This window comes from Chinchilla lanigera, unplaced genomic scaffold (genome assembly GCF_000276665.1).
Source record: "Chinchilla lanigera isolate Chin_1 unplaced genomic scaffold, ChiLan1.0 scaffold00019, whole genome shotgun sequence".
Lineage (NCBI taxonomy): Eukaryota > Metazoa > Chordata > Mammalia > Rodentia > Chinchillidae > Chinchilla > Chinchilla lanigera.
This window is the reverse complement of record NW_004955420.1, coordinates 23722481-23735301: the sequence shown is the minus strand read 5'-3', so window position 1 is coordinate 23735301 and position 12821 is coordinate 23722481. Positions and strand designations below refer to the sequence as shown.

General features: G+C 37.0%; 1 protein-coding gene across 1 annotated transcript in view; it reads left to right on the top strand.

Annotated features, from left to right (window-relative positions):
- The first annotated feature begins 2280 nt into the window (after positions 1-2280).
- Klhl24 (kelch-like family member 24) overlaps positions 2281-12821 on the top strand; it is a 32992-nt gene continuing 22451 nt past the window's right edge. Inside the window, exons 1-2 of the mRNA XM_013513537.1 lie at positions 2281-3164; positions 5872-5932. The gene's annotated coding sequence lies outside the window, so the exon portion shown is untranslated. The remainder of the gene's footprint in view (positions 3165-5871; positions 5933-12821) is intronic.

The window sequence follows — 12821 nt, the reverse complement described above, 5'->3', positions numbered from 1 at the left end:
TGCGCCCGAGTCCCCGCCCCCTGCCGCTCCCCGCCTCGGCCTTTTCATTTAGTTCCCGTCCTGGACGCCGGGGCGCAGACCGTTAGCGCGCCGCGCCTGGGCCCAGCGGCGCTGGTGGGCGGGGCCAGCCGGCGAGCTCTGCGTTCTCATTGGCGGGCGACCTGTCACTGAGTGGGCCTGAGGCCCGTGCTCCCGCCCCCTTGAAGGTGAGCTGGAGGACGCGCGGGAGCGCGCTCGGCCGCGGGGGCCGCTGCGGGTGAGGGCGGCGCGCTCGCGTCTGCAGCTGCTGGAGCCCGAGCCCGTGGGCAGCTCCAGGCTTGCCAGGGCCGGCGGCCAGGTCCGCCCTCCGAGGACCGGAAAATCAGCACCCTGTAACTGCTGTCGCATCATCTGCCAGGATGGTGCGAAGGAAGTTCTGCGGATTGGTTCCTGCCTGTTCTGTAAAAAGGGTTTAGACAGCTAAATATAGCCCATAACGCCACATTTTGGGGTGACCGACCGTAGGACAGTGACTAGTCACAATAGATTATAGTGATTAATTACTTGCTCTCGCTGGCGGCTATAAACACCGTCTTAGTGGTTGCAGTTACAGACCATTAAAGTGCACCAGCTGCTTGATAAAAATCACCCGGGGGTTGATTTTTCTTACTAGATTTAAAAGTCTGCTGTCGGTTAAGATTTAAAAGATTTCTACTTTAAAAAATACTTTGAGTATAGGCGTCTAAAATTTTTTTTTTCTTTACGCTTCTAAAATTTTAAAGATTCTTCTAAAGCCCAGCTTAGAAGAGTTATTCTACTTATTTGTGGGATCTGTGTATGTGGCTTCTGTGTATTAATCTTCGAAGTAATTCGAAGTTTTGAGAAGTGAAGTGCAAATGTGTTTTAAAATTGTAAATTAAGATGACAGTAACGAAATCTGGAAGGCCAGTCATTTTTAGCCATAATATAGTGAAAGTGGTTTTTCTAATCTCTTGACGTAACGGGGCACTTAGGTTTAGTCAGATTTTCTTTTCTTGTGAATCTACCAATTCACCCAAGATGTACAAAATACGTTCTTCTAGGAGGAAGATCAAATTTCTCTAGGTGAAGCAGGAATTGAATGTGAACAGTTTTCATTGGTTATACATTCTTAACATATTTTAAAAACTCAACTAGAGATGACAACACTAGAATGTCCAGCTGCTGTGATTCGAACTGCCGCATAGCTTAGTGCTTTGAGGGCTTTTAATATATCTACATAAGTGTAAATGCAGCTGTCTAACCTTTAAAAAAAAACCACCACGTGATAAAAGCTTGTTTATTCAAAGTCTGTGACCTAGTCTCTAAACAGGAAGAAGAAATAATATTCTGAGTTATGGCTATCAGCTTTATCTTAAACTTTCCTGGCTTCTGTCCAAGTTGTTAAAACCTTAATGCTTTTTCAATACACTTTTTTTTTAACTTCCTTGTTTTTCTGCCACTTCACTAAAACCCAAAGGTCAAGCCTTGCAAAATAAATATTAACTATGTAGCAAATAAGTGACTGCAGGATTTTTTATATATACTTTCCCATAAGCTAGAAATCTGGGAAATTTTAAATAAATAGGTAAGGACTATGTAATGAAAAGTGGGAGAATTCCTTTTTCACCCCAGCCTTGCTAGCATTTAAAACTCCTTTCCTGCTGGCCGTGGTATTGCACATCTGTAATCCCAGCACTTGGGGAGGCTGAGGCAGGAGTTCAAGGCCAGCCTGGGCTACACAGTGAGACTCTGTCTCAAAAGAACAAAAACAAAAACGCTGAAACCAAAACTCTTTTCTCCTATGAAAACCACAATAAGGCACCCCAGCTACTCCAAGGCTGAGACAGCAGGATCATTTGAACCGGAAGTTGGAGCCCAGCCTGGGCAACATAGAAAGACCCCATGTCCAAATAAGAAAAAAGAAAGGAAACCACAGTAACATCTTTTTTTTAATTGAAAGGTTTATCTTTGCCTAAATTCATCATCTAGTGAGCATAATTTTTCAGCATTTGACAGTTCACTTTTGTTTCTTTGACACAAGGTCTCATATATCCTAAACTGGTCTCTAAATTCTCCTTCCTCAGCTTCCCAAGGGCTAGGGTTACAGGTGTGCACCATCATGCCCACCTGGTAACCTCAAAGAATACTAAAATTGATGGTTTTAAAAAATGATTAGGTTTAGGCCGGGTGTGGTGGTGCACACTTGTAAATCCAGCATTTGGGAGATGCTGATGCAGTAGGATTACCTCGAGTTCTAGGCCAGCCTGGGTTACATAGTGAGTTCAAGACCAGTTTGAACTACATAGAAAAACCTTGTCTTTTAAAAAAAAAGATTAGGCTTTACTCTTGCCTGATGTTTCTAAAAGTTGATTCTGTAATTTATGCTACCAGTAAGATGAATAAAAATACAGATTTAAAAATGCTTTTATAAATATAGAAGTCATTTAAAATACTTGCTTTCAAACTTGTTCAAGTGACAGGGCACCTGGTGGTATCCTTGCACGTTTAATTCATTCTAGTAAAAGAAGCAAAAACAATTTTGCAAACAGAAAACATGTCAACAATCCATAGGTTTTTCAGTTTCAACATAAAATAATGTACTATGCACCTGAAAGAAATTAAATATTATCAAGATAAAGTCAAATAACATTGTTTACATGTCAACTTTAGTGAGAAGCATAACTAGGCAAAACAGAACAGTAGGTTGTTTGATAACTAATGTATTTTTTTTTCTTTTTTAGGAGTTTGAGGTTACCAGTAGTCAAAAGTTTTATAGCAAGGGAGAAAAACATTGGAAATATTTGATTTTTTCTGTGATTTAGGAGAAGATGATATTCCTTTTTAGTTATAGAAGTGTATTGTCTGGTCTGACATATTAAGGTCTCCTAAAGTTTTCACCTCTTGTACTTTCCTTTCACCAAAGTTCTATAGACGTATATTGCTCATCTGATGTTCTAATCAGGATAATTGTTACTTGTTACATTTCTAGCCAGATAACAAGAGATTTGAGTTGGTTTTGGATCTCTGCTGGTGGGTAAATATGATCTTAGTGATTGCATCAAGAAGTTGGAAGCCATGGGTGGTGCTGCACACCTGTAATCCCAGCACTCCAAAAGCTGAGGCAGAAGGATTGCTGGGAGTTTGAGGCCAACCTGCGCTGCAAAGTGAGTTTGAGGCCTGTCTGAACTGCACAGTGAAACCTTGTTTCAAAAAGACAAAAAAAAAAAAAAAAAAAAAAGAAAGAAAGAAATGTTGAGGGCTGAGGGTGTAGCTCTGTGGTAGCGCATGTGTTTAACATGCACAAGGCCTTGGGTTTGATCCCTAGCACCACCACCCACACACATGCACACAAAGAAATTAAAAATATTGAAAATAGCTTGAAGACTGGACTTCAAATATTGTCTTTGTAAAACTTGGTTCAAAAACTACTGCTCCAGAACAGTACTTTATTTTGTGAATTTAATAGTGCAAATTAGTAATTTTTGAAAGTGGTCATCAGGGGCTGGGATGTGTGGCTCTGTTCTAGAGCACTTGCTTAGTGTGAGTGAGGCCCTGGGTATGATCCCTAGCACCAAAAATGAAAAAGAAAAATGTTCATCAAATAATTAAGTAAAGTAGCATTTGTGACTGTAAAGTAAAAATATCTGAAAGTTATAAAACCTGGTTGGCTTTGTGTCATACTTTGTTAAAGACAGTTTGCTGGTTATTTTAAAGGATTTACTATGTTGCAGTTATTTGCTGGTTTTCCTTCTTTTAAGTTACTATACATCTTTCAAGATAAATCTCTTGGTTATCATTCTTGTTACAACCTTTCTTGTTATCTCCTCTGAGTTCTTCACCCATGGTTACATTGGAGGAAAACAGTGGAGTATTATAAAGCATGGCATGTGGCAATACACTGCTTGTTGCAAATTGCAGAGGCCTTACTAGTTGGTGATACTGGTTTCCTGTGTTTTCTGCTATGGTATTTAGTAGTTAAAGGCCTTCATTAATCCATACTATCTTTAACAGTGCTAGCAATCTCTTTTATAGGATTCCATTATTCTAAAGGAAAAAGAAGCTTGTTGGAGTACACCTACTCTGTATGTAGATCAGTTGTAAATACTATGTATCTTCTCCAGACTTTGTACCCTGACCTCTTCTGTCCCTTGCCCTTACTATATTAGGTTGGTAAGTATTACCTAGAAGTCCTGCAGAAAATACCCAGGTGAATTTCCTTGCCCTTTCTACTCCATAAGGTATAGTAATAGACCAAATGAATCATGAGAGGCTTTATTCTAGTTTTCTTCTGGAAGAATGCTGAGACTTTGAATCTGTTTTACTATCAGTCTTGGAATTCTTGTTTGGTTCCATCTTACCCCTCCAGAGTCTAAATTTGAGTCCAAATCTAATATTTGCAACCATAATGGCAGACACAGACTAGTCTTTCCACAAATATTTTTTGAATTGACTCAAGTACTTCCATTGGCTCAGATCTTACTATTTGTTGATAAAGAATACGTCCTTAGCCCAGAACAAACAGTCCCCTCATTTAACCGAATTGCAATATTCTTTACGAACAAGGTAGAATGATGTCTGAAAGCAAGGAAACACACAAGATAATATTCGTCTCATAGTCATAGCACAGTGTGGGTATAGAGATGTGCTTGCATATATATTAAAAATCAGGTGGTAGTTTATTTTTTGGTCTTGCAATTAACTTTTGAATTTGCTAAACTTGTCTAAAATTTGAGTTCTATTTATAGATTTCTAGGCCAGAAGTCAAAACTGCTTGTATTTAAATACTATTGCTAGTCTGTGCACAGCTCAAAGTTCTGGTATTTTTTTCTTAAAACATTCTTGTCTTTCTCTTCCACAAAAAGAAAAAAAAAAAAAAAAAAAGGAAAAGAATTGTGCTGTATTAGTTGGGTTTCTATAGGGAGTAAGTCTATACAGTTCAACAAAACAGAAGACATATATTTATGTATTGAAAGAAAAGATTATTATTTCATGAACTCAGATGATATATAGAAAAATCTAAGAATTTTTTTTTTGTTTTTGTCTTTTTGAGATGGGGTCTCGCTATGCAGTTCAGGCTGGCCTTGAGCTCACTTTGTAGCTCAGGCTGGTTTCAAACTTGAAATAATCCTCCTGCCCCAGCCTCCCAAGTGCTGGGATTATAGGTGTGTGCCACCACTCCTGGCCATAACTAAGAATTTAAAACCTGAATTTTTCTGAGTTCTTAAGATTTACTTATGTTGATTCCATAGTTAGACAATACATAGTAACTAAATTGTTTACTTATGGTAATCTTGATAGACTCTTAGAATCATCTGATGACAACAAATTTGGTTTAAATATCAATTTCTAGACATTATTCAAATATCCAAAATGGAATTATCACAGGATACATACTTTTCTTATTCTCAGTGCCATATTTAGCTTGGTGTTGCCATGAATATTTTACTTATTTCTCATTCAAAAAATCTTACTGCAGCTAGGCATGGTGGTGTATGCCGGTAATCCCAGCGCTCAGAAAGCTGAGGCAAGAGGATCATTGCAAATTCAAGGCCCGCCTAGGCTACAAAGTGAGCTCAGGGCCAGCCTGTACTGCATAGGAAGGCCCTGTCTCAAAAAGACAAAAATAAATAAATAAGTAAAATAAAATCTTACTGCAGGATAAAATACTCGAGTTGATTAAAAATTAGTTTATATAAACATAAAGTTATTATTTCCTTTAAGTGTTATTCTTCTTGACTTTGTATGCAAACATGAACTTTCAATCAGAAACTAGAATTTACTAAGAACTTTTACAACACATTAATAAAGGATGACAACTGTACATAAACTGATTAGTGTCCGATTTATGTTGTTGTTCTCTGTTTATTTTAGGTGTGGTCATTAAAGTAACACATACTTTGGCTGGAGCTTTGATCAAGCAAATGCTAAGAAGGTATATTCATAATATTTATAAATTATGTAAATATTGTTTAAAAATGTATTTTTTTTTTTTTACTTTAACCATAGATAACTTCTACCAGAGTAACAAGGAACTGTTGTGTCCTTAAGATTGTACAGAAATCAGACATGGTCACATGCCTATAATCCCAGTACTCTGTGTAGTTGTTGAGCCAGGAGGATCACAAGTTCAAGCCCAGGCTGGCCAACTTAGCAAACACCTGACTCAAAAATTTTAAGAATTTTTTTTAAATGTTGTTAAAATCTTTATAGAAAGGTAGTGTCATAATTACTTCCATCACTGAACACTTATGTGCCCATTCCTTTCTATTCCTTCCTGAGAGTCTCAGCTCCTCTCCTCTATTTTTCTCCAGTCTTCAAGATACCAAAACAGTGATGTCTATTCATTTTTCTGGGATATAGGCCATGTGTTTTGTGTGCTTGATTATGTATGAGTTGATTCATGGTAAACCTTGAACTTATGTTAAACACTATACTTTGAAATGTGATTAAACTTTTGTTTACATTTTTAATTATTGATGGTTAAAATATTTTATCTGTATAAAATGGGAAGGTAAAAGCAAGTGAATTGCATCAGGAAACCTAAAAGATATACTTGAAATATATCTCACACTTCTGAGACGTCCCTGTGCAAGTCATTTACCTTGTAATGAATAGAATTTATATTTGGTGCTATGTAGAGTTTATATTAGAGGATTCTTAGAAAATACGAAAAAACCAACAATGTCCAGAAAACTGGGAGGCAGCAGATAGAAGCACCTTGGAAAGTTCTATGATGCTATGAGATGGCCTGTCTTAACATAGAAGGCAGTAAACAACTACGGTATATTATTGCTGTTGAGTATTTCATAATACCTCGCATTTTCATAATCTCGCATTTTCAGATTTTCATTGGGTAAAAGCAATGCAGAGTAAAACCTCTTGTCAGTAAACAAATCAAGAAACCAACTGTGAGAATAGGAGGCAGGATAGAATATGAAGATTCTTAACTACTGAAAAGTTTTAACCAGCTGTATTGATACTTAGTATGTTATCTCCAAATTTATCTAACAAGAATTAGATATGTCACTGGGTACTTCCATATATGATCTCCTACTTGTCCATTTTAGCCAAAGAGAAATTAGTTCTTAAGATACGGTACTTCATTTTGCATTCTGAACATGTTTTCAATTAAACATTGAGAAAATGTGATGTATGGAAACAGAGGCTTAATAGTATTTTATTGTTAACACCAGTAAGTATATCTCTAGTCAGAGTTGCTTGTGTGAATGTTTTGAACCTGAAAGGCAATATGAAATTAGATAAGTTGAATTTAAAAATAAGTGCTTAAAAGAAAAAGTAAGTTCTCAATTTGAAAAGCTGACTTTGTGACTAATCCAATCAAAATGTGAAACTAGTGAAGCAGTGATTCAAATATAAGTTATACTCCAGGTCACCACAGCTTATTTGTCATAATTGAATTGTTCCCTCTTTATCACTTGTGATTTCACATACTTAAGTTTCTTAACAACAAAAAATTGACATCTAGGCAGCAGCAGTGACCTGTCTTGCTATAGAGAACTGATTTATGTATATAGAAATGTAACTGAGACAACTTCAAATTAGAACCATATTTGATATAGTACATGCTGCTGCCCTACATACATGTGGAGCTTGGAATTCACAAGTGATTTTATGCACTGTAAGTAGGTTTTTAAATTTTAACCCATGCTTGTATGCATATATGTATGAACATACACATACATGCATAGACAGCCACAACCTACAGAATTAGCTGCCCTGTAGTGTGGCCAATATGAAATCTCTTAAGTAATCAGGCAGTGATAGCAATTTTAAAACTAACCACAGATCAGGGCTAGAGCTGAGTGACAAAGTATGTGCTTAGCTTATATGAGACCCTGGATTCAGTCCCCTGCACCAGAATCCAAAACAAATTTTTTTTTTATTTTAAAGGAAAAAAAAAAAACAATAACAAAGAAGAACAACAAAGACAAAAAACAGCACAAAAACAATAAAAATGATAGGCTTTCAAAACAAGATGATAGGAATTAACAGTGGTTTTTTGTTGTTTGGTTTTTTATGTGTTTGTTTTGTCTTTTTGAGACAGGGTCTCACTGTGTAGTTCAGGCTGGTCTTGAACTTACTTTGTAGCCCAGACTGGCCATTACAGGCATGTGCCACCATGGCCAGCGATAACAGTGGTTGTTGTATTACATAGTGTTACCTTCAGTGAAGTTGCTCAGATTACCAGATGTAAGAATGGAAGATTGAAACCATTAAAGAGAGTAAAAAATAATAATAAAAAAGCATTAGAAACGGTACAGAGCTTCACTGAACAAGATGGTAGGAATTCAACAATGGTTGTTACATTGCATATTGTTGTCTTCAAATTAGTTGCTCAGATTACCAGATATAGGCATGCAAAATTGGTCAAGAAAAAAATGTAAGCATTAACTGTTCCTTTCAATAAACCAGTAGACATCAGCAGTACAATTATCCCAGCTATCCTTGTATATACATATATTTTCCCCTTCTTTCTTTTCTCCTTTCCCTAATCCCAGTTGTTCCTTCCCTTTGAACAGTTTCTTTCACTTTCACAATATCTGTACTGTAGACTGGTGAAACCACTGTAGAAATCAGTGTGGAGGAGATTCCTCACAAAACTAGGATTAGAGGTCACACTTAACCCAGCTATCCCCCTTCTGGGTATTTTCCAGAACAACTGAAAACATCATACCACAGTGATACATGTGCACCCATGTTTTAAGTGCAATTTGTCATAGCTAAATCTTGGAAACAACCCAGATGCCCATCAATGGAGGAATGGATAAAAAAGATATGGTATTTTTATACAATAGAGTATTACTCTACTGTAAAAAAAGAAAAACTCGAGGCTTTTATAGGTAAATGGATGCAACTAGAGACCATACTCATAAGTGAAATAAATCAGACCTGTTTGTGTAAACATTGTATTGTCTTCCTAGTATAAGAATCTGAAAGAGTAAATAAAACCCAAAACAAATTTTTTTTTCTTTTTCCAGTACTGGGAATCAAACTCACAACCTCCCACTTGCCAGGCAAGTGCTGTGCTGCTAAGCTAAATCCCCAGCCCCAAAACAAAATATTTTAAACTCAGATTTTTTTTTGTGCTCACTTCATTAGAACATATACTAAATTCAGATTTTTTCATTCACTTAGGTATTAAAATTAGCAAAACAGAATGGAGCTTTTAGGCAAATCTGATTCTAAAATCTCCAAAGCTTAGATTATAGTTCAAAATCTAGCTTACTTTCACCATAATGTACATGTGGACAATTTTCCCTCAAATTTAAGAGAAACTAATTTTATTAACTACATTTATGGTAGTTTGTTAACATTTACTCCAGGCCAGGCGTGGTGGTGCACGCCTGTAATCCCAGCACTTGGGAGGCTGAGGCAGGAGGATCTCTGTGAGTTCAAGACCAGCCTGGGCTACAAAGTGAGTTCAAGGCCAGCCTGAACTGCATAGTAAGACCCTGTTTCAAAAAGACAAAAATTTACTCCAAAAACTAGCCAATAATAAGCATTCTCTAGCCAAGCATGGTGGAACATACCTGTAACCTGAGTACTCTCGGAGACTGAGGCAGGTAGATCCCAAGATCAAGCCCAGCCTGGGCTACATAGTGAGACACCAACCCCCACCCAAAGGCATTCTTGTGGGTCTATTTACACTTTTCTTTTTTTTGAGTGTGTCTCACTATGTAGTGTAGGTTAGCCCAGCCCTCAGCTCATGTAGGTAGCCCAGGTACTCTCAGAGATCCTCCTGCCTCAGCTTCCTGAATGCTGGGATTACAGGCACGTGCCACCATGCCCGGCCTCTTTTTGTTGTTACTTTCGTTGTTTGGGAGGGTGTTTTGTATTTACACCTCTGTGTGTTCATTTAAGTGTCTTCCATGTGACTTTTCTTAATTTTTTTTTTTTTTTTTGGTTTTTCTCCAGTACCGGGAACCGAACTCACGGCCTTGCGCATGCCAGGCAGGCGCTTTTACCCCTGAGCTAAATCCCCAGCCCCCCATGTGACTTTTCATTGCCATATTATTATATTACAAACCTTTAGGGCGGGGATATAGCTCAGTGGCACAGTGCCTGCCTGGCAAGCATGAGGTCCTGAGTTCAATTCCCAGTACCAAAAAAAAAAAAATACAAGCCTTTGTTACCTACTTGGAAAGTAAATCATATGTGTGTATAACTGGAATTTTCTGATTTTTCTTTTTTTAAACCTGGAAATGGTAAAGTTTAGTCCTGTCAGTCTTTGTAAGTAGTTCCTACCTGTTTAGAAAAATCCGTCTTCATTCTGTGGGTAAAACCCTAAGGCTGTAAACTGTTTTGCTAACTGCAGTACCAGCCTTATAGAGTGACGATATAGGGTTGTTAGCTAGTCCACATGAAAAGTTCAGAAAGTGTGCAGTTGAAAAAAAGATTATTTTTAGTTGTTCTGTTTCGTTTTTAATACATATAATAAAATTTCCAAGGCTGTGTCAATCTTCTGATATACAATTAGTATAGAGATTTAGCTCCTAATAGTTATTCAAATGTTTCCTGGTAAATTTCCAAGAACTTCCTGATCTTTTTCCAGGATTCTTAGAGGAGACCAAAGAGCATGGTATTATTCTGGCAATTTAGGGTTATTTCAGTGCCAGCATACTGCCTCTGAATCCTCACCTTGGCATCTCAGATAAAAATACTGTATTATTTATTTTATTTTTGTCTTTCATCCCATTTGATAAAATTACCTCAATTTTCTCTGACTTTACTTGCACAAGGGAAGATGGAGTAAGGAATGGAAAAATGTCTAGGTGTCCTTCAGCTATCATGCTCAGGTCCTTTCCTCTGAATGGTCAGAATAACCTGATATCCATCTACTCGAGGGAAGTCCTATCACCAAGAGTTTAGGAAGATTGAGTGCTGGGCTGTAGAAATAGTAATAGAAGTTTAAGAGGACCAGGTGTTGTGGTGTACGTGGCTGAGGCAGGAAATTGTGAGCTCAAGGCCAGCTTCGGCTACATAGCAACTTTGAGGACGGGTTGGAAACACAGTGAGACCCTGTGTAAAAAAAAAAGTAGTAGTTTAAGGTGGAATTATGTTGTCTATGCCAATGTGGCATGTTGTCTGTGCTACCTTATATTGTTGTATGTCTTTTTTGGCAGGAGGCTTTGATGCAGCCATATTAAAGAACAAAACAAAATCCCAGCAACATTAACTTAATGTTTCTCAATCCTTGGTCTAGTGCAGTTTCTTGACAGACAACAACAGGCATGCAAATACACCAGGCATGCCGCTGGTGGAGGTGATCACAGAGGTGATCATAGCAACATAGGCGAGCAGTGAAGGAGTTCATAAAAATGGAAGTAGCTAGTGAATATTGCAGTGAGGATCATAAATTCTAGCCCACACTGGGCAACTTAGTGAAAAGACTGCCTCAAAATAAAAAATCTAAAAGGGATGGAGATGTCGCTTAGTGAGAATGCCCTAGGTTTCAGCCCTAATACTGCCAAGAAAAAAAAAGTGATTGAGAATAATAATGTGGAAAATAATTATTTATATAATAAAATAAGTTCTTGATTTTTGATCACACTGTCTTCTCCTTTGTGTCACCTAAGGATTTTTAAAGAGGGATATAATTTAATATGTAACCAAACACACAAAATACTGTACAGCCTTAAGATGGTTAGCTCTCAAGTCCCAATTTCATTTGTGGCTTGCGAATGTAGGATGACATCCCATTTTGTGAATTATCCTTGATGTTGTTTAGCTACCTTCTTATTGCTGCCATTGCTCATGTATTTCAGGAGCAAGCTGGAGATTGCAAATGAGAGTCTGAGGGCATGGAATAGATGAGCATTGCTTTAAGAACTCAAACCAATTGTAGATGTTAGATCATGTATCACCTACTAGAAATGCACACAGTGGGAGCAGAACTCCCTTAAAAATTAACATCAGAGAATTGATATCTATAGCCAAGTGCCTAACATCCATTGGTTACTTATTTATAGTAGTCTCTGGGGGCTTGGAGGATTTTCTTGTATTATCAAAAGGAAGCAAGGCCTAGATAAACATGCCTTTTTAAAATCTCAAAGTATTACTTGTTTGTAATGGGAATTTGGGGGAAAGTATTTTTGGTATATATACCTCCTATTTTCTATTCTTGGATGCACTAATATATATACTTTCCTGTTAGCAGATGTTTTATGATCTACCTTTTCATCTACTATCTGGCTAATACTAACATTTCTGTGTGCCATTAAATGGTCTGTATGTTTTTAATAGCTGCATAGACTGAAGATACACTCTTATTTCCCTAACCCTCTATTATAGGGCTTTCAGTTAAGTATTTTCTACTAACACACCATTGCACATCTCTGTAGATAAATCTTTCCATTCTGCTGATTATTTTCTTAGAAATTGCTAGAAAGAGACACTAGTCAAACAATATACATAAGTCTGTTGATAGATATAGCTAAATTCATTTATAACAATGCTATATTAAAAGTTACAACTTTTTAAGATTCTGAGGATAGTGAAACTTTGTCTTACACTTTTCTGGTTAATCCTTGCAGTTAGTAAGTAAAATGAAATCTGTATAAAAGGAAGATGGAAGGTTATTAGTAACTTAAAACATACATGGTATCCTTTCAACTGGGGAACTTCAGGAGCACTATTACAAATTACCCAATGTTCTAATAGTGCAAATGCAAATTTTCTTCATTAACTTTTATTAAAATGTACCCTTTGGGAACTGTATTGATCGTGATTATTGTAGTTATATCAAAATGAAATTTTGTAACTTGAACACTGAATATTTTACACATTTTAAAACTTTCATT